The 23494-nt window shown below is 35.6% G+C and overlaps 1 protein-coding gene and 1 long non-coding RNA gene across 5 annotated transcripts in view; both read right to left on the bottom strand.

The window, feature by feature from the left end:
• RNGTT (RNA guanylyltransferase and 5'-phosphatase) overlaps positions 1-23494 on the bottom strand; it is a 197543-nt gene that overhangs the window by 65752 nt on the left and 108297 nt on the right. The gene's annotated exons all lie outside the window — the stretch shown is intronic.
• Positions 16202-21268, bottom strand: LOC112974971. Its single transcript, XR_003256444.1, has 2 exons — positions 21127-21268; positions 16202-16642 (listed from the first exon to the last, which is right to left on the bottom strand). It is a non-coding gene; the product is annotated as an uncharacterized LOC112974971 (long non-coding RNA).

The raw sequence follows: 23494 nt of genomic DNA, 5'->3' as shown, positions 1-23494 counted from the left end.
AGAGAAAACATTTCAGAATATATTCAGTTGGATGTGTGCCTTGGATATGAGAATTATGATTAAGGTGAATGGTACTGAAATCTCTTTTTCAGTCAAATTTTCCTGCAGTTTTCTTGTACTTATATCTGATATTGAGGGCATATGGAATTAATTTATAACTTTTATTACTAAAATATATTCCAGGAATTATTGAACACAATACAGTGTGTGCAAATGCATTACTTCTTGCGCTCTCTCATCTGAAGTTTCTAACTTGGCCAGAGACGATTACTACTGCTAGGTAGTTACTACTTAGTTCAAATAAAAGCTATGGGGAACACACCAGTTTGTGACAAATTTTCCCACAGACAATGAAAATTTAATTCATGAAACAGCAGGTTACCAAGAAACACGGCATACAGCTGAATAGCAGAAGTTGTTGGAACAGTTGTGGCTTTTGCCGTATGGAATAGAAGATTCATCTTAATAGCTGCTGTTCTGTCTTTGCAGCATGACTGAGGTCCCCAACCACTACCTAAAAGTGTAATCTGTCAATCATGCAGAAGCCCTAAAAACTTATGTTAGGGCTTGGCTTCTAATTTATTGACCTGCAATAATTTTCTGAGCCCAATTATTGGAGTGTTTACAGTGCTGGATTTATTAACATATACTCAGGTAATCAATTTCTTTTTAAGCAATAGGTCTGATTTTTGAGAACTTCTAAGCTGTTAAGACTAGGCTTAGTCTAACTGACTTTAGAAGACCATCTTAACTGTTTTAATATATGGGTCTAAACCAGCATTTTACATGTCATTCCTTTAAAGAGAAAATAGAGACTAAAAGTCCTCAAGACAGGATATTTTCTCTTCTGTATGGAAATGCCAGTCTCAACCAACAAACATCCCATTTTTTGTGCCCAAAGGGTAAATTTGGACTGTTTCTGCATTCATAAGCATTAATATTTCCTCCCAGCAATTCCTCCTCCATTAACAGGAGCCTTACTTTCTGATGGGACAGATAATAGGATTGAAACGTATAGAGTCTTGGAAATTAAAGATCAAGATTTCTTCTACATCATATCACGGGAGGAAATTCAAAGGCCTCTAAGAAAGCACAAAAAGCTTCTTTCAGGACTACAGACTTTTTAGCCTATTTCTTTTTACTTCTGCCTGAAACATAAAGTCTGAAAAAGCTAGAAACTCCTTTAGGAAATGATCTTTCCTTCATACACACACACACACCTCTCTGAGTCATAGCATTAAATGCCTGCAGAAAAGATGCATCTAAACTATACAACAACATAAGAACAGCCTCATTGGATCAGACTAAAGCTCTAGCATCCTTACAAAGGCCAAAAGCATATGTCTAATGAAGGTTAAAGAGAGGGCAATCATATAAGATATTTTCTACTAATACTCACTCAGAGACCATCCATTTTCAGGCTCAGAGACCTCCTGACATGGATGTGATTTCTATATATGTAGCTACTCTCAGTTTCCCCTGCATGAGCTTGTCCAGCTCCCCACTAAGACCATGGAAACTTCTACCATCTATAACAGCCTACAGCAAAGTGTTTCACAGTCCAACTACTTTGCAAGAAAAAACACCACCTTTTGTTTATTCTGAACCATCGTGGTTCAAAAATTTATGCTGTCTAGGGCTTATATTAAGAGATACAGTGAACAATGAAATGCCACTCTTCCTATGCTACTCATTGTTTTATATGCTTCTATGAATGGAAGTAATTTCACCTCAGAGGCCACCGCTTTACATATGTAGTTGGCAATTTTTTTCTGTACGCTCATTACTCTACACTTAACTATGCTGATTCTCACATGCTGTTTCATTTCCCAGCCACTCAACCTTGTAAGGGCATACTATAATTCTCCACAATTAGCACTAGCTCTTGATGATACAAAGCTACTTACACTAGGGAGCACCACCTTATGGTTCTTTAAGGTTTCCCATTGCTCAGGTCGAGCAGCATTCTGCAGGTGACTTCCTTCCATCATGAGAACTGACCATTACTGCATCCCTTGACTCCTATCTTTTAACCAATTATTTACCCATGCAAGAACTTTTCCTTTATCCCTTGGCATCCGTTTTAGTTTCTTCAAGATCCTTTTGTGAGGAACTTTGACAGAGGCTTTCTGGAAATCTTACCAAGGAATATCAGAGGACTCTAATCACATGAGTTTTGATCACTTGGTTTGAGAGGCAGGACTTCCCTTTCAAAAAGGCATTCAATTTTTCCCTATTAAATCACATTTAGCCAGGTATCAACTACTGTATTCCTTATTGTAGTTTCTACTATTTTGTTCAGGACARACATCAAGCTTACAGGCTTTCTTGAAACCTGCCCCCCCCATCTTTTTTTTTTAATTGGCATCATGCTTGCCACCCTCATGCCCTTAGGCACCAATGCATATATTCCACATAGGATCTTCTATAGCATTTTTTTTAAATTCTTTCTCAACACTGACAAGTTAAATTCTCCTAAAAACTCAGTGTGAAATTAATTTTGCAATAGAAAAAAAACCCAAATATTTCAAGATCACTCATAAAAGAAACGTTTTGACGGGATACATCTGCATACCTGTAACTGCACTGTTGGATCCGCAATTTTGACCTAAGCTTGATTATAAAATTAACTGGTTGGTTTGGTTGGCTGGGGGAGCAGGGAACTGGGGACACCTCTTAAAGATGGAGTTACCATTTTTGCTTTTACCTCCAGGACCAGCAAAACGTGAATCTAATTTCAGCTAAAAATTTTTGTCCTATTAATAAAAAATTTGTTAAAAAAAAAAAAAAAAGACAAACAAACAAACAAGATATCCACCACTCTTCACCACAATTAGCCAATCCAAGAGATCTTGGCTAGAAAACAATGGCAATAAAAATATACTAGTTTGGACCATTATCAAATAAGACTTTTCTCACTTTGCAGCAGATTTGTTAACACTGAACACCTGGTAAACATATCAAGTATCTTACAAATGTTTCAGAAAAATATTGGTAAAGGCTTAGATAAGCAATTAGACTTTAAAGCTCATATCAAGAACAAATTGTACAGTCTCCATACATCTAGTGTTACCATGAAAGACAGAAATTCACAGAAATCTAGCTTAAAATGAAAATTTAACTCCCTGAGAAGGGGATTCACTTTTGTAATGGGCAAGCTATACGTACAATACAGCAGTAGTAGGTTCTTGAATTTGAATGCTAAGTGCTAAATCAAGTATTCTTCAAATATCAGCTGGAACCAAACAAGAATTCTGCTTCTAAAGTACATGAAAACTTCGCCTCAGATGAATCACTGCATACTGCAGGCCTGTTCTGCCTGAAGTTATTCTATATTCTAATTCCAAAACAAAATGTGAAGCAATCTGTCTGGGATCAAACTACTCCCCAGAATTTTAAATATAGCATTCATAGTAGTGATATCCTAAACATCTCTCTCCCCTTTAAATATGCATGTACATGACCCTTTCTAAAACACATCAGGTCACATAACATCTGAAATACGAAGTTTATGCTTCTGTCTGAACCCTTTCAACTTTTGATAAAGGCACCCTTGCCAAGGCAACTTTATCCTCCTCCTTTTGATGAGGCAAGATCTTCAGTCCTGATCATCTCCCTACCTCTTCCTTCACAGTTGTTAGGAGAAATGATCCATTTGTTGCATCTAGGCTTTTGGCTGAAGTTACTGTGCTCTTCCAGCTTCGTGGTGGTCCAAAACTCTGGTCGACAATATATACCAGAATTGTAAAAGTGAAGACTCGCAAAAGTTGTCTACCTCAGATATACCATTCCTCCATGACGAGTCTTTGCTGGGCTAATAACCTAACTTGGAGACCAGAGGGGATATAGGCACAAGGCACCGTAAGGAAGCGCCRCCTCATTCATAAGTGAGCAGGAACAGGAATAAGACTTGTGAGCCTTATATAGTGATGGTGGAGGTGGCAATGACACACTGCTATCATCTGTGTGAGATGCCAAAAGATCAACGTGGCATTTTCTACAGTGGCCCACTGAGGGGCTGGCAACCCATAATCCAAAGGTTTGTGGAACATAACTCTCTCCTTTTGACAGCTTCAAACCATGTGTTCAACGAGAATATTTGGTCCAGGGGAGACCAAGACTAGCTCTAATTCCCAATAAATTCCTAAAATGATAGCAGAGACATAGGGTCCTCAGCACCAATTACTTCTTGCTACGGATCAGCTTCTATTGCACCATGTAACTTGCACCACTTATAGACATAGTCCTTTTACATCTGAAGTTTGTGTCTAAAGCTCAGAGGATTGTAGAGAGGTACTGTCTCCTAGGTGCTGGAGGCAGAGTCAATGTTTCCATTAAAATTCAGAGGCTGCTACAGTTAGTTTCATAGCCATCAAAGCATGCAGATTTTGTTACCTTTGCTGGCTATAGTCCTTATCCTGTCTGCAGGGACACAATTTAGAAACCTGTATAACCACAACAGTCAGAAATGCAGCACAAATGAATAATACCAAGTATCTGCCTGAAATTTAGCATGGTTCACGCTTTTATAAAATATATATGAAATTCATTAGTATTGGCAGCTTAGTTAATTCAAGCTTGTTTATATATTTTGTTAAAACCACAGTTTCTATTAAACAGTCAAGTAGTAAATAAAAAGTTAATTATTTCTGTCATGATGGTTGTTTAATTCTTTTAAAATTACTACTAGATTATGGTGCACAACTACATTTTAAAATGATAATACACATGGTAGAACTTTTTCCTGGAAAAGGATGCAATAACTATGCCTGAATATGCAATAAATTGTATAACTTAAATTACCCTTGAATATGAAATTGCTTTAAATCTTCAAGTGTCTAAAAGTGTTAAGTTTCAAAGAAAATATTCATAATTTTATTTCAAATAAAATATTCATATTTAAATACCAGAAGGAAACTTTTACTATAATATAAATGATATTCTGATATTTAGTCAGCCTTACTTACCAGGATAAATACACTAAAAGCATTCTTAAAACAATTCTAAAACACCTCAGGTTCACAAGCAGTAAGAAATATTTGTTATCTTGTAAAATCTGCCCATTTCAGTTACCATATTCTTCTGTGTTTTATTTAAATAATTTGCAAGCAAGTTGTATTCAACATGATATTAAACCTTTCACTTAAATGGAAAAGGTTAACTATTGCAAACCTACATATACAAAAAGTCTGTTCCTCTCAGCCACTCAAAACAGTGATTAAATGTTTTCTCTGAAGTGCTCTATTTATTCTTAACTCTTTTAATATCCATAAGGCAGCTGCCCTGCCCAGTGTAATAGTTTTCATTCAGTTGTGTAAATATAAAGACACAATAATTACCATAAATGTGTTTTTATTTTCTTGCATTTAAGCAAGACCCTGGATCATTTTAAAGACCCAAAAGGACTGATTATAAAGATGCCTCAATCAATCATTTCAGGCTATAGCTCACAGGAAAATGAGCTAAAGAATAGAAAAGATGCTCATATTGTTGTCACATTATGTGAATAAGTTGCATCAATGGATCAAAAAAACACAAAATGAAAGGCAACCCTTGATGCAATTCATAGATTTTCTAGGCTGGAAAGCATCACTGGGCTCATCGAGCCATCTCTGTTGCATAACAGGACAGAGAAACTCAAACAACAATTTTTGATTCAAGCTTATAACTTCTATTCAAATTACAGGATACCTTTCAGAAAGATACCAAGTGATGAAGAAATGACAACGTATATTTAGGGAGGTTACCATGATCATTTATTACTCTTATGGTTAAAACTGTATGCTTATTTCTACACTGAACACCACTGAATCTTGTAATGCCTTAGTTTAGGCTGAAGCCCAGCTCTCCATGTAGTTGCTTAAAGACTATGGTCAAATAGCCCCTAATCTTCTCTTTGTTAAGATGAAAAGACTGAGAGTCTCACTGCACAGGTAATTTTCCAGTATATGAGTACTTTCCAAACACCCGTCATTTGTGAAAGTCATTTTCATAGTTGAAGGAGAACAGAAGAATCTAAACACTGAATGGAAAACACAGAACATCATAATGGCTGCAAAATTTGTACCGCTAGAAAACATCATGCAAACACTGTCCAGCTTCATGCAAATGCTGTAAAAGCCTTGTATCAAGCCCTTCATCAGCACAACCTGTGTTTAACCATGGACAGATGGCCATGAAAACACTATCTAGAAGAAGAAGAAAACAAAGGCAAATTCCTCCCTTTCAAAAAAAATTCTTGTCAACTAAAAATAAAATAATAAATGTTGCTTTTAATGTTTCATGTTCTAAATTAGTGATTCAAACCACCTGAACAATCAAAGAACTACAGTCCCCATGAAAAATCGGCTTTTTGCCTGGCTCTATAATTTGATCAGAAAACAGAGACATACTGATGTTCCATAAGCATAAGTTTTAAAATAAGGTTGTTAACGAACTTCAAACATACAATTCACTCTTGTCACAACACTGGAAGTAAATCCATAGGCAATAACTTCTGAAGCTTATAAAAGATGAGGAAAGACAGCTTTATTGGCTAAGCTCAAATCATTTAATATCCACAACTAAGCCAAAAGAATAACAGAGTTAATTCCTGATAAGAATATTTTATATAACTCATTATTTGATGAAGAACAGTGGAGTAACAACGATGCTTTAACTCCATGTAGTCAACTAGATTTGTACTGATTCTTGCATTCCTACACTTCAAAAAGTAAAATAAAGAAAAACTAAAATTAACACATGCTCTAAGACATACTAACTTTGGTGTRTGTAGGAAATTCTTCCCTCAGAAAGGGAAAAGGCCAAATAGGAATGACACTTTTTAATACATTAACACTGGCTAGCCAGAATAAAACTAGCAGTTTTTATTGTGAAAATGTTATTGCACCATAATTTGTCTCTTATGAAAATGCGGCTTGAAGCTTATGAAGTAGAAAGAAAACGGTTCTAATCAAAAGGGCTTCTGAAATACTAAGCTTAGCTGTCAGATCAGACTGACAGGCAAAATATGCTGCTAATGTTCACTCATTTAAATAGTGTTAGACTATGTTTCACACAATGGATATTAACATTTGCATGCAAATAAGGTTAGAAAGTTAACCTGCATGCAGAAATTATTCCGTTAATATTTTAATAGGAATTTTTCAATTGCCTTTTCCAAAGGCGCCTGCAGATTGCAAGTCAATGCAATATTTATCGGACTTTTTTTTATAATTATTGGGCTAAATGTCTTCTAGTCTTGCACTTTAATTTAGCTTTATACCTCCGGCTTCATTAAACATCTTGTTCCATAACTATACTAATAGCTTTTCTTAATATTCCATTAAGCAAGGAGAAAAATGTGATGAAATTTTCTTCACAACTAACTACATTTAAATATTAATCCTATTAATATTTGATAAATGAAGTTCAATTCACAGCCCAAATCCATGTTTATAGCAACCAGAATATAGCAGTCAAAATTATTCATTGCTCATTTTAAGCACATCACTGTAAAGCAGGAACAACCTATTCTCATTCACTTCTGTATGCTGTCATCCTTTCATTTGCCACCACAAACTGGACCTAGAAATTTCAACACCTCGTCTGAAGTAAAAAGGATTAAAAAAAATAATAATAACTTCAAACTGCTGGCTAATATATATGACCCAAAATGGACTAAATGCTGTCTGCCTTCAATTCTAAATTCTACTTCTGAACAGAGGCAAATTAGGGTAACTATGAAAAAGCTGCATATTTGCATCTTTGTGACAATAGTACAGTCCCAATAACAGAACTATATTTCCATCAGTCAAGGAACTCGTGATGTTCCATGGTTGCTGCTTAACATAGCCTTATATTGCTATTGATTATTTTGTAATTTTCTTATTCTTCACCATCTAGGACTTATTACCTCTTTAAATTTGCGCTATGCAAGTCTTCAAGAAAAATTAATGCAATAATACAAACAATAAAGATACTTCAGTTGGCTTTCTACTACTTTCTTTGTTTCACACTGCTTATTTCACTTTATCACTTACTTGCACTGAGATGATCCTCAGAGTATAACTGCAGTGTATGCTGTAACCAGGATGCCAATGTGACTACAGAATAYTATTGTATTTACTCCCCTAGATGAAAGTTTCTTTTAAACTAAACTTCACAACTCTATAACAGCCTTAAGTTGAAATTGATATAATGGTAAAGATCAAATCTACATCATTTTACCTCAGCTATACACTGCTAATTTTTTTCCTTTAGAAACATAGATGTAACATAAATAAACCTAGAGGTAAGAAACTAAATGATTAAAAAACTGTCCAAAAAGACTGGTAAATGAGTTTCACCCTGATCACCAAAAGACCCTATGAAACTTATACTGTAATTAATCTTCTTTCATTTGCATCTACCTTTTCCCCCAAAACAATTAGACATCTCTCTCATGTGATAAGGGAACACTTTTCTTCCTGAAGATTGCTAAAAATTATTGCTAAAAATTACCAGAGCTGGTTTGGCACTAAGGTTATCATTATGTTTACTTTTAATTATTTTAAAAGAACCATAATTATTGAAGACTATGGGTGCAATCCAGTCTGGCACAATGGAGACATTAGAGTTATAGGTGCTTCATAAAGCATCTCTCCAATAAGTGCCTGTTCCCTATGGAGCCAATGGAGAAAGGTGAGTAACTGAAGCTTTACACATGTATACATACCTAATTTAGCAGGACACGTGCCCCTGCTCATTGACTACATGTAGTACTTAGGCACCTCCTTTACAAGGCTTAGCTCATACCCTGCTTTCTATATTTTCATATTCAGTTACTCTTCTCCATACATATAAATTTATATAATAAGTATATAAATACAGATATATCTAGTGTTTGTGTGTGCGTGCGCACACGCGTGTGCATTTTATATATATATATATGTATGTCCAAGTCAATATATTACTACATATCTGAAAGATCCAACTGTTCCTTAAATAATTGAAACTTACTTGATGTCACTAAAGCTGCTTATTTTTGCTAGCTGAATTTATTATTTGCAGTCTGCAATTCTTGAAATTTAAAATGAAATAGAACAACCTTTGGATGATTGTACTACTAAATACTAAAACAATGCCCAGCTTGGTTTTTTGTGAACAAACCACAACCTTTTAAAACTATTATATAGCTAGCAACTCTTCAAATTTTAAATGTTCACATTCTCCTTCACTACTCTCCTTCCAGAGTGTAATACGACTCTATCCAAATTCGTCTCCTCAGGACTGTTGAAGACATTGTCCCTTAATTGACAGACATAGAAGTTGATGACCAAAGATGAAAGGATGAATTCAAAGTAAACTGTCGGGACAGCTGAGATAATACAGAAGCGTTCCTGGCACCCAATCCTTTACAATTTTTTTTTTATCATCTCCTAAATCAATATTTTCCTTCCTTCTCCTCTCTCCCAGTGATACACCAACTCATCAAGATTCTTAGGGAGATCATCTTCCTTCTTAATTTTAATTTCACATTTTTACTGCGAAAACATCATTAGTTATGTGAAGTTATGTTACAGAAAACATTGATTTTCATTCCATGAAGTGATAGGTGCAGCTGCTTCATTAAATCACTTGTTTTATGAAACTCGCCATTTTGTCTCTATACATGTTTAAAGCTTCATATTTACATGAATCTATATTCATAAAATTCATTTATATGAATTTCATATTATTATACAAATAATTTATTTCATATTTATCACCCTAAAACTTCTCTCATTTCTTAAAGCCCCACAGAAGCAGTCTCCAGCTCTTCTTCACATTCTGTCCTTCCGTTTTTATTGCCTTTGTCCCAACTCAGTCTTAAATGTAGTCTCTTAAATTTACATCAGAAAAGGATGTAAAGAAGAAAGTCAGTCTACAGATAAGAGAGGAACTTACTTCTTTGTGGATGGTTAGTTTGTGGTCAAAGGTTCCTAGAAATCTTAGAATAACTGGATTAGACCAGCAGAAAGTATGAACCACTTGAAGTCTGACAACAGATGGATCCTCATTGTAACAAAAGAGCCGCCATGAAATAAGAACCACTGCTCCTGGCTGACTGTCTGCCATAACCTGATTTGCAAGTTGGGTAGTCTGTCAGCATTAAAAACCACATTTGCAGCAGCTACAATACGTAATTTTAAGGCCTCATCATACCATTGTTTTTGTTGACATTTTTCTGTTCAGAATACCAGAAAAATATTTCAGCAAATCACCTTAGAGTTCAGGAAGATTAATGAAACCTACCAACCCTAAATAGAAAGATGTGAAAATATACCAAAACACTCCTTGAGGAATGTCAATCTCAAAAAACAAACAAACAAACAAACAAACAAACCCACCTCTCACATCAAGAGGCAGGCAGTGAGCTGTACCTTTAAGCTAATCTGAGCATAAGCAGAAACGTACAAGTACAAGCTAAGAAATTGCAGCATGCTGGTCTCAGATGTAGCCTAATTTCTCTTTTTAATTCCAGAGCTGAAAAGCCCCTAGAGCTGAACTGATATGCATGAAAGATGATGCATAGAATTGCCAGCAGGACTTTTTCTACACGTTGCCAAATGTATGTTACACAAAATTGTCATTAAGGGCTAGCTTATTACATTTTACAGGGCTGCAAATCTCCTTGAATTAAACATTTATGAGTCTTGCTTGGAATACTGAATCCTGCAGTATTTTTGAAAAGAAAAAACAAAAACTATCCTTCTAAGCTACATATTCTAATATATAAATTATAAAATACTCATCATTAAATTCATCATTATGGATCTAGAATAAAATAGCAAGAACTATACTTGACATTCTCAGTTTCACAAGAAAACATTCATACAACTATTCTCGAGAAGGAGAGAATAAATCCAACCAGTAGAACTCAGCAAGCGCTTCACAGTCCAACTGTTTCACAAGTAGCAAGCTGATGTATTTGCAAAGGTAAAGCAAAGTGAAAAAAAGTGTATGTTGAACAAATATTTGAGAACATGTATTTTCCCTTTCAAGCATTCTGCTATCAGTTTAATACAATTAAAACCTTCATTTTGAGGAGAGCAATTGGATAGTGARAAGGGAAAACTCCTCCTGCAAGAAGAAACATTGCACCCTGAAAGAGAAAATGAAAGTGTCATGCCCACTTTTTGTGGGAACTTAATCCTCGCAGTTCTGATTTAGGAACAAGCAAGTCAGTGGCTCTGGGTAAGTGCCAAGAATTTGAACAGAATAGCTACTTCCTGAGCACCGCAAGTAAAAGAGAAAAAGTGTAGGCTGTTTAAAAAAAGCTCACTCAAAGAACTTCAGTTACTCTAAAGACTAGTTGCTTTCCTTGTTAAGGACAGATATTGTCACATTCCACTAATAATGACCTAAAAGCAGTGGTTCCGAAATGGGTTAATTTTGCTTACAACTTGTAACCAATTTGAAAACACAACAAAACAACAGTTTCAGCCACATCAGAGGTTTCATTCCTTCCATAGAGCATGACCACACAAATGTCGATGAGGCATTCAACCCAAAATATCTAGTTTGAATAGTGGCATCGAGCAACTGTGGTGAAGATCCTCTTCCAACATACCTGCTGCTGGCAGGGAACATTCATGGTGTTCCTAGAAGAACAGTTTTAGATAGTTCCCAGTCTCAGTTACTTTTTCACCATCTCCTCCTCTCCAATATTTCCTCTCCTTTCCTTACACCTAATGTTAAAATAACTGTGTGGCTATGCTCTGAGAAGGCAAGCAGCTGAAGGTGCAGTGAATTAGGGAAGGGGATGAATGACAATTATCATTTGCAAAAACAGACAATAAAATGTTCAGCAGCTTCTAACAGCTTTTAGTTCCATGCAGTGACAGAACAGAAATACTGATTAAGTACAGCTTTTTCATAGCCAAACCTATACCCAGAGATTTAAAATACAGAATCATGCTTCTTAAGTAAGAGAACTGCTCCCAGAGTTGTCAATTCACAAATAACTATCAACTGAAATGTTCAATGTATAGTCACTCAACAATTCTGGGAGAAGAAAGCAGGCAAACTTGAGCCACTTTATGAGAAGTTTTTTCACAGTCTGATATCCCTCTAGGAGGTTTAGCAGTTTCCCATGTATCCTTTTTGCTATTGCCATAAAAGAACCAAGTATCTCCCTCATAACTGAGAATGATGTAGGAAAAAAAAAAATTTAACCACTGGTCAAGCAGGAATCTGTGATTTTTGGAAGATACTTTATTCCAGGGGTGAGAAGGGATTTGTAAAATGAGTTGATCATTAAGGAGTACCTTTCAACAACATCCTTCCAAGGTAAATTTTACTAAAGCACATGGGCATAATAATAAGCATACTATTATGAGCTCAGAGCCAATAAACTAGACTTCCATAAAGCAGCATCTGATTTGTAAAACTACTTTGATAGGATCCTTCAGATATTTTTCTTTTAGAAGAGTAGAAGAGGAGCAGTATGGAGATGGCAGCAAAGTGAACAAATCCACCTGTCTCTGATCCAGTAGGTATTCCAAAAAGGATTCAAGACTCATGTTGAACTACAGCTCTCTGTTGACACCAAGAACACCCTGCTCGTTTTATGAACTATCTTCTAAAAATCTTTTCTGCTATGTAATATGCCCTCAGCAGAAGGAGAACAGGACTTTTACAGACCAAAAGCATTCAATAATCTATTTTTTGAAATAAAATGATTCTAAAATCTGGACAAAGAACCTTAACTTTATTGTTAGTATATTGGAAGTCAGTGGAAGCGTCTTTGGCAAAAAGATCTAGAATTTCAGTTCAAGTGGAAAACAAAGCCATCTTGGCTAAAACAGTCCTATAACAATGATTGTGATGGAAGTGGAGGGAGCATATTACATGAAGCACCACCATCTACTTCCTACACATTTACTTCCAGACACTATCAAATACCAAAAAAATAAGATAAGACTAAACAAAAATACTAAGACTAAACAAAAATTTTAACTGCATTAGACTAGACAATTCTCAGGTTCCCAGGCTGCACATATTTAAGACTGCCAAGAACAGTGGTCCCTCAGCTGCATATGTATATTTGTGCTTTCAAAATGTGAAATTGGATATACCTCTGGGGGAGAAAAAAGAAAAAAAAGTTTCAAAGAAGGTATCAGCTCAAGTCTTGACACCTGTTTATAACTGTTGCAAGGGGACCTATCAGAGAATAATCTAGTCCAAGAAGACATCACAAAGGATCAAATTTTTAGACTCCCATTCACAACCAGACAAAAAAGAAAAACTACTAAAAAAATCTCTGTGATACGAAAAACTAATTAGGAGAGGAAGAGTGGTATACAAAGGAAAAAAATAGTCAACAGTTCAGCAGGAACCGAAGACAAGCAATTTTGTCTTAGGGGTGGCCAAAGAATACTGAATAGTGATTAATTCACCGCATCCCTCTTCCACTACACCCTTTGTACTGGTGAGAGAACAGGACACACGCAGCGGTGTTCAGCAATCAATACTGTGGTCTACCTCCCTCTCTCAAGCACCTGGAGGACATACCCACCTGTATTAAAATATGTGCAATCTTGCAGAAGAGAAGTGTAAGTATGTATGTGACTGCAATCAGAAATTTTCAGTGGAGGAGATATGCAAAAGCTGCCACTAGATTACCATTATGTTGCCATAATTATTGTTCTGGGGAAAACCAGACAGAGAGGAAAGCATCCCCTTTATGAAGAAAGCTACCAAATATTTCAAACCTCAGAAACTGTTTCTTTCATCCTGAGAAAAAATGGCTTTTTTTAATTTTACCTCGGAGCCAGTAACTGATTCTTGAACACTGAAATACCTCAAGATTTGATTTTAAATCCGCCTGTTCTCCATAATTCCACTCCATTAGAAGGCAGACCTCACAGTATAAAGCCATTAGCTATAGAGCCAAACATAATTTTTTCCTCAAATCAGTAAAACTCCGCTTTATTAGCTGTGGGTTTTTTTAATTAACAAAAATATATACAAGCAGAGTACATTTATTCAGTTAAAACCAAGCTGGAAAGTCTAATTCAATTAAAAATATTACAAAAACAACTTGCCTTCTGGATGCTAGAAGTTTTAAAAGTATTTTTTTCTTTTTTTTCCTTTTCTTTTCTGGCCAGTCACCATTAATATTCCTAACTAACTAATTAATATATGTTTGCCATAAGCCACTGCAGAGTTTGCGAAGTAATGGAATAACACCCACCAAATCTGACAGAGGACAAAACCCTACTTCTTTCAAAGGCCTACCAAAATATGCAAGCAAATGTCATGGAAACAGAAGCTCTCTCCATGGTAACATCATCCCTAGTACGGCAGCTAACCACTCTAATTTCTAACATGCTCCAAGACAAGGTATTAGCTTAATTCCAGGTTTTTTATAGTCTTTCCATAACATTCCATAAATATCTCAGTCATAAAGATTTAATAAAAAAGTTAATAGTTCACAAGTATGCAGTATTAAAGCCAAAGCTGAACATAAGTGTAAGAGCAAACTGATTAACTGTGACAAAGCAAGTGTGAGCAACACTGCCTTGGAGAAAAACAAGAAACTGATGGCAACATAAAGAACAGTCATATTACAGCTGTTTCCCATTACACCATCTGACTCAGTGCAACAATTGTCAGACGTGCTTTAGTGCCTTGCACAAACACACAGAAGTGCAGTATAAAAAGGCCCAATTCATAATTATAGTTAATCAGTCCTTGCTACCTGCCTTTATATAGTATTTTATTTTATTTTTTTTAAATCAACCAACGCAAGCAACTAACATTCTCAAATATAGCTGAAGACTGTTAGTAGCATTGTAGCTGCTTTCCACAGTGGCGGACGAGCTAAATGCGTAGCAATTAGAGCTGAGTGAATGATTTCCAATGAATAATTTATTTGACAAATTAGGTCCTGTTTGTGGAATATCTGTAAGCAGCTCATGATTCTGACAAAATTACTATCCCAATCTATTCTACAACGATGCTTGCAAGTATATTTTCTGATTTGATCACCAATACTATACATTTCACTTGTATCTACTAACAGGTAGTCAGATAAGTCACATAGTGTTACGGGCCCATCCGATCAAGAAACAAAAAAGACGCAGCGCTGATAATGTGTAAAACACACATTTATTATAATATTTTTCATAAATAAAATATTATGTCTTGCTTAAACATATGATACTTATAGAAAGCTGCTAACCCTGCAGAAATCAATTTGTTTTAAAATGTRAATAAATAGTCACAAAAATACTCTACCTTATTGTTCTGATTCATTTGCAGATCGTGAAAAGTACACTCATGTTCTTTTCTGGTTCAAATATTTTAATATTCTAATGTAAATGTAAAGTTTAAACCAAGTCAGCTAACAATGATGAAAGCATGATGATTATATTACTTAAGCCTTTGAAAAGGCAAAAAAACATATTGATATCCTTCACTTGAAAAATTACATAGAGAAGGTTCAGCTTTGTTCATATATTTAACCAGTAGAAGGGAGAGGTATATTTTCTACAGTCCTATTACATGGAAATAGTACTATGCTCTATATTTTACATAGGGCTTCTGATTCTCTGATTCTCCCCTCAAAAATAAAACGCACCCTCCCAAAACCTTATTAGTGCTCTTGAAAAAAAGACTTGAATGTTTCATAAATACAGTATATCAGATGTCACCCACTTCATACATGATAATTTGCCCAACAGAAAAATCTACATTGCTTTAAAATGATATTTTTTATATTTTGTAAATTACACATACAAACAATAATGCTTGTGTCTACTGTTCTTTCATATTTGTCCTTGGAGTCAGAGGCTTTTTTTTTTTTTAAAGCCAAAGCAAGGTGAATTTGCTTAAAAGCTAATTCAGCTGATGCTAAAACCATTGCATAAGAATATGCTGCTTAAAAACTAGCAGAATCTGACCTCTGCCATTCTGTTCTCCAACTGAACTTTATTTTTTTCCCCATCTTTGTGATACCACAATATCCAACAGAAATCTTTTAAAATTTATTTAGATAAAAAATTAGAGCTTTATATTGTATATATCAAAACACAAGGAACAACCTTGAGACCACTGTTTTACTAACCACATATCAACATATTTTCCCCTGTTCTGAGCTCAGCCTATGACCACCGGATCCTGTGACAAATTTACATTCGCTAAACAATGAAGCATTTCCAAAACTACACTACTTTGAATTATTTTTTTAATCTTCTGTTGTTCCAGTTATTCAATGCTAGCGGAACAAGCCATATTTTCACTTAACAATGACAACATCAGTTCACAATCTGACAAGTCCCAGAGACACGTATTTTAATTGCTCTCATAAGTTGATAGTTCTCTCTAGAGAACCCTGTGTTGTATAAAATACATGTTTTGTTTCAGTGGTTGGATGAATATAGAGATAGGAGATCTTGGGATTTCCAGTGATCATTGTTTGGAAACAAACAACCTATCTGTCAGTTCAAACTTTTCAAAACTTTCAGACAGCGTTTTATGAGGGTGCTAATTGCTTCTTGAATCATGTTGTTCCAAGTACACAGAACATCCACATTTCTGAAGACTGGGATATTTCCAGCTGAGACTTTTACTCATTTTTCCCTTTTGGAATGAACTAGCAGATACTTCAGAGTTCATCTATCTTGGTGGACAGCTTCTAGAGCAATATGGAAAACAGAAGTTCATTTCAAAAAACAGTCATCAGCACTAAGCACTAAGAGAAAATAAGGTTTTGCTTTATGATTATCTGCAGTCATTAGTGAAGCAGATCATTGGTTTCATGTCTTTGACTTCTTCAGTTATGGCATGAAGTTCAGCACTGCCCTTCTAATCCTATACTTAGAAGTGTATATCCTGTATGATACAGTCACCTCTAAACTATTCAGTATGTATATCAATGGAAGGCAGTGGAATTTTCTTAAAGCAATTTATAACTTTCACAGGAAGATCAAGACTTGAGTTTTCAACTGTACATTAATAGAGCTGGTCTACCATTTTGGTAATGTCAAAGTCTAAGAGAGCTTTTGAATGACTCTGACGAATGGAACAGAGAATACGATTACGACTGAAACAAAAGCTACCAGCAGCCAAAATGAGATCAAATTACCACAGTTATGTTCTGCCCTACCTTGTCAAAACAGAATATAATTCAGCAAGCACCACTGAGCCTTGCAGAGCATACTATGTTCTGTACATTACAGTGCTAGGTAGCTAAGTGAACATACTTATTTTAAATGTGTTGATACCAAATATACATAGCTACCTTCACAGATTTATCTGATAACACATCCTAGCAAGAAAGCTAAAATATGTTTTGATAAATACAATAATCCAGTTACCTATTTGTGATACTGACTCTCCATTTTCACATTTACTATCTATAAGAACATTGACCCAGTAAACCTTTCAGACTGTGAGTAATAGATGTAATTATTGATATTCCTCTGAAAGCAACCCTGCTTTCACAACCCTCAGGTGTATGCCTCATCCTCCTGATAGGCTGTGTTACTGCTTACACTAAAACAGCAGGATGAAGACTTAACTAAATATTTATCCTTATCCTGATACAAACTAGAACATTTTGCTTTACTTTGCTTTGCTATGCCCTTGACTAATAAAAAATAAGGGCATTTTATGAAGGATCTTCATGGAAACTTAAGAGGTCTACTGGTTCTCTTGGATATGCACAGGAGAAAGTCCTGGGAGAAAACAACCACAACAAGGTTGTTCTTCCAGATATTTTCCTAAATCTTTTCAGTTTGATAGAAAGAGTATGGATGAATCATACATGAGGCACTCTGTTTATTGATAGCTATTTCAGTATCTGAAGAAAAGACAGCGCTGATATACGTCTCACTGTATTTTCCAGTCTCCAAGTCGTCATTCCTGATCTACCAAATCTTCACTCCCAGAACGACTGCTGTGAGATTCAGGATGAGTAGGAACACTGCCATGGAGACAGCTGACCATGTCCTTATGGCAGCATACGTTAAGGACAACGAGCAGAACCAACTAATGGGATCATCCAGTAAAAAGCTCTCATTAATTCAAAGCAAAACCTCTCTGATTTCCTTATCCAGACATAGAAGAGATTTGGTTTTCAAAGTTGATCCAGCACACATGTAAGTTAACCTAATTTGTGTGAATACAACTTTATTCTCTTAAAAGTAGGTATGTTTGCCAAGGCTGAAGAATTGCTTTGGCATTCTCACCTGAATATCATGTTTACAGTATATATTCCTAACATTCACTCATTGTCTTTTAGTCAGAAAGTATGTGCAAACTGGCACAGCTGGGAGCATGGTAGCAAGTGTACTCAGCAAGCTCCTTGGCATCTAATTTTGAGACAGGAGCAACACAAAAAATGTATTTGAAGGCCTTTATGAGTAATGATTCTGTCCTAGCACAAAATACATCTTTTTCCAACATTTAAAACAGTAGCCTTCAGAAAAAAGCATCTTTTCAGAGAATCTCGCAAATGACACAAACGCAGATGCCACCTTTTTAACATCAATTGACAATCCTGAGGATGGCTAGTACACATAATGTAAAATGTAAGAAATAGTTCCTGTCTAATGCCATTGGCAAGCAATGGCTGCAGAATGATTAAACTGCACATCAGAAGTTTAAGAACCTTTTTAGATAACTGTCATAAATGCAGTTCATTGCCTTATAAATCAGAGAACTTCAGATGGTATAGGTCATAAGCAAACAAATGAGATAACCTATTAATTAGAACTAACACATTCCTTAGGTAATCAGACTTATGGCACTGACAACTATTCAGACCAAAGGAGGAAGTCAGGCTAAACAATTTTGGCAAGCAACAAACATTTGCATCTCTAAATATACCAGAAGACCAATAGTAGAAAGTTAAGCTAGGAAAACTTTTGAGACATCATTTTCTCACTATATGCAGAGCTAAAAGTCACTTCCCTCACTTGGCCATTTTTTGTCAAGTGTGGATGCTAGGAGTTTGTACCTGTAAGAAATGCCCTAATTTCCTGAGGTGACAATTATCTCGGGTTCTTAGAAAGTCAGTGGAAATAATAAGTTTACTATGTTTGAAAGTGATAACATTTTTATTTAGGAGTCTAGTAATTTAATTAGATGAGGACTCTACTTATTAGTGTTTATGTTGGTTTTTCTGTTGTTTATTAATATAAAAAGGGTATAAAACAAATCACCTGAAGATAGCAAAGACAAACTTGAATTGGCACAAAAAAAATTACTTGTATATTCACATAAAAATACTCAGAGAAATACTGTGCATTGCTAGTACATTTTAGCATGTTCATAAAGCATATGATAGGACGGTATATTTGAGATATGTGTTGCAATTTACAAGAAGAACTGCTAGGAACATTGCCATGGAAATTGAATGTAACAGCTATTCATAGGCAGAAAAGAGTTGTAAAGCTCGGTGGCACTTCAGGAGACTGACAGAAAGTTCTCCTTTAAAGGAAAGTCTACCACAGCACACGAAGTGCACACTGACATGACAACAGCAACCGCTTTGGTAATGGATTCAGTCAGGAATGTTCCTCTTACAGAGAAAATCACTTTTAGCAATGAGATACTCTAAAGAAACTTAAAAGGTTTAGGTAGTAGGGGTCAATACAAAGGCTGATGAAAATTCTTCTCCTCAGATTCTCTTCTGCTGCAAAGTCTACAAAAAGCTAAGCAATCTACATTAAGGAACCACTACAAAATTGGAGAACTAAATCCAGAAAGTTGTAAAAAAGCAAAAACTTATTATGTACATGATTGTTAAAAGTAAAAATTTGTTATGTACATGATGGTTCCTAAGACTTTATCCATCAGCTTTTGAACTGAGACATCTGTAGCAGATACCTGTTATTGCAATAGAAATAATTAACAATAAGTGATGCCTCATCACTAGCAAACATGATGTCTGAGTTTAAAACATTTGCCAATAATGGACCTGGTTTATGTTTTAAAATTCACAGCAGAGCCCACAAAAGGTATTCTCTGCTAGGAAAGGCATACCAATTATACAGGGTTATTTAGGAGAAACTGGCACTGTTTAATGAAACAAAACATGACCTTTTGGAGATATTTGCGCTCAGTAGCACCTTTCAGAAATATTTCATTCAATTTCAGTAATTGAAAATTGAGGTAACTTTAGTGATTTTGGGTGAACTTTTACAATGATGAAAAATGATAATACAGCCTACTACACAATGGGAATAGTGCAAATAATTAACAGGCAATCAAGCATTTCAGACCACCACTAAGTCTGCCAAGGGAAGGGAAGGAAGATGTATTAAAGTCTCATGCAATGTTAGTCAGTAATAAAAATCTGTTTACTATTCTCCTTTCAGTTTAAAGGTTAAGCTTTTTGTTAGTGCTCGATAATGAGAGTTATGAGTTAAATAATTCAGTCATTCTCTAAAATAACATTTTTCTTAGAAGAATGGAACTCAACAACTGTCCTTCTTCCTTCCCCCAAAAAATCCTAAACCCACACAACGGGATTTTATTCCTCATCCAAAATAAGAGCACAGAGTATCAAGCAAAAACCAGTCTGAGTCAAAACAAAAACACCATAGAGCTCAGGAGGCAAAAAGATGAAATAGAAAAGAATAATTCCTGATACAAGCTTTCCACAGATGCCCGAAAAGTGTCCTTAGGCCTTCCTAAGTGATGGCCAGCTAACCTGCTTTTAGGTTGTTCAAGGAATAAAATAATTCTTTCATCCTTTTTCCAAGCAAGGAAAAATAATAGTTCTAGCCAGCAAGAAATTCAGTTATGAAGAGACTGCTAGCATAAAAATTAGATAGCCTCAGGCAGATATCTAGTGAAGGTATGATTTACAAGGCAGAAAGCAAAAGTAATTTTACTGATGAGTGGGTACAGGTCAGCGAGCTGATTCTGCCATCCAAAGATAAGAGGCCATTTTTGAGATTTCAATTAGAAACACACAGGTTGGCAAACTGCAAGCTTTAAAACAAATGTACAGAATTGTTCACTGTTTGGAAGTAACCTTTTAGAAAAAATGATTGAAAGTTTCCAATCTTATATGAGCATCCAGAATCTGTGAATAATGCATTAGGCTTTTACCTGCAGACTACTGGGCAAATTCACTCATGGTCTCGTCATAATCACAGGGCAACATACCTGTCCATGAAGTTTCCTGCTGGCCTGTTTCACTCCTCCTAATTAGCACTTAGCTTCGGTCCCTGCTCTGCCAACCTGTTACATGTAAAGGGATCAGAAAGCTGATCAGATGGAATGGAGCTGACTCAGTAGTATGGGAGTTATATCAGTAGCGTCTTAAATGGACAGAAAATGATGAAGGGAAAAGAAGCATTAGGGAGAAAAGRCATACAAGGGAAACCAAAAGGAATGTGGGAAAGAGGCTACTGGACAGAGAGGAAGCATGAAAAGGAAACAGAGRAAAGGAAAAGAGTACAAAGGAAAGAAGAGAAACAATAGTAAGAAAACATTGTCTTATATTTGTCTCTCACCATGGAGCTGTTAGAGGATGGTAGGTATGACAGGAGATGTGCAAGGGGCACTGTGAAACACACATCACATCAAATCACCTAGAAAACATTTTTAGATCATAAACTAGGCAAAAATCTCCATCGCTTCCACTAAACACGCTCTTCTCATGATCTGTGAAAGCATTTACTTTCTGAAAAAGGAGGAAGAAGGGAGGCCTTAGTCATTGACCTTTTATGAAATTAAAGTACTTGTGTTTTCTGGGAAACACCCCAAATAAATAATAATTCAGATAACTGGTGAATTAGTTAGGAATAATAACGCACAGTGAACATGATCTAGCAAAATAAACTAACCTGCACAGGCAGAATACAATCTTCTTACTCCTTAAGATTGTGTCTACCATCACCAGTCGCAGTGCAAAACAATTTATGTTTCAGTACAAGGAGCTTACAATTCATAATATGAGTTTAAAAGGAGATGGGATGACTAACAGAAGAAAATAGACCCTATTATACCTAGCTGAAATACTAAATTTGGTAGTAAAACTTTTCACAGATCCCTTTTCATCAAAATATCCTGCTTCCTCCAAATTGAACTAACCCACAGGCACTATTATGCTGAAGCTCTCGATATTTGAGAGAAAAGTGAGAAAAACAGACCTCTCAGGGGCTCCAACTGCAAGCACCATTCCTATTCACAAATCATTTCAGGTACTTTGATTTTCATTAGAAGACATACTTAAACCAAACTTCAAAGTAACAAAATCTTCTTTCTCTGCCATTCTTCACTCCCAGTACCAGTGTTGCCTACAGTTAGTGGCGATTATATTCAGACACTCAGGTCTGGATGCCTGTATCTAAATTCACAGATCAAGAGAATAGCATCTTTGAATAAACTAAAAACACTTTCACCAAACAGACTGAACTAATAAGTTCAACTTTCATTATATTAAATAATTAGTTAACTTATGCATTCTGCTTAACTACTAAACTTATGGAAAGTGTTCCCCCCCCCCCTCAAATTCTCCTGTCTCTAAATGGTCACATCCCATTCAACCTTCTCTGCTGCCACTTTACCCCTCTTTGTGACCTTGCTCAAATTCCTGTGCACCTCTGCTTCTTTCTTTCTCAAAACGCACATGAGACTTTACAAGCTCCCCAAAAAAATCCCTTAAATTTCCTTGCTTTTCTAAATGCCAGCATCATCTCTGTCTCTTTTTCTACATGATCAAACATGTCAGTAAAAATGGTTGCTGAAAATTGTTTTCTTCTGGATATGCCATGGATATTTTGCAGTCTGGCTTACTATCTTTTCACTTGAGACAAACTAGGTTTATCAAAGCTTCTAGGTCTCACCATGACCAAAATTCAGGCATCTACCCCATCCAGCAATAAGCATCTTTCTCTCTGGAAAGCACCTAATAACATCACAGATAGGACCGCAGCTATAATGTGAAAAGAAAAATTATTTYGGTTAGTATTTTCAAGGGATTATTAATGCACTGTTATACTCTGTTGTCCTTGTATTGTGTATTGAACGCAAGTTCTAGAAACACAAAACATATCACATATTAATTTCCTGCAACAATAAAATTAGAGAGACATTTTAGTAATTGCATTTCAAGTGGAAAAGGTAATTTCAAATTTAACTGTATTAAATCTGAATAGCATAACCTCTTATATTCAGAAAAGTGATCCTGGGAAACCTTTACAACYACCTTGGATTTTAGCAGTATTCTGTGACAACGGCAGGATTTCCTATGAAAATACAAATTTTCTTCACCCTTGTAGTTTCTCTTTGAATAGCTATAGATTAAAAAAAAAAAAACTACTATGTTAAAGAAACAAAAGGACTAACTGATCATTGATTTTGTGGTTAGCTGATGCAGAAGTAGCAATGAGGAACAAGGTTAATCTTACTTCCAGATGGTGGTGTCAGCACCCTTGCTAAGATCTACAATATAGAAAGTAGACCAGAAAAAAATGTATTAAACTAAACACAAATGCTTTCAACGAGCAGCTGTCAAGGTAGAAGCCTT

This window comes from Apteryx rowi, unplaced genomic scaffold (genome assembly GCF_003343035.1).
Source record: "Apteryx rowi isolate R43461 unplaced genomic scaffold, aptRow1 scaffold_643, whole genome shotgun sequence".
In the NCBI taxonomy this organism is placed as follows: Eukaryota; Metazoa; Chordata; class Aves; order Apterygiformes; family Apterygidae; genus Apteryx; species Apteryx rowi.
Note: the sequence above shows the minus strand (reverse complement) of the source record. Positions and strands in the feature narration are given on the sequence as shown.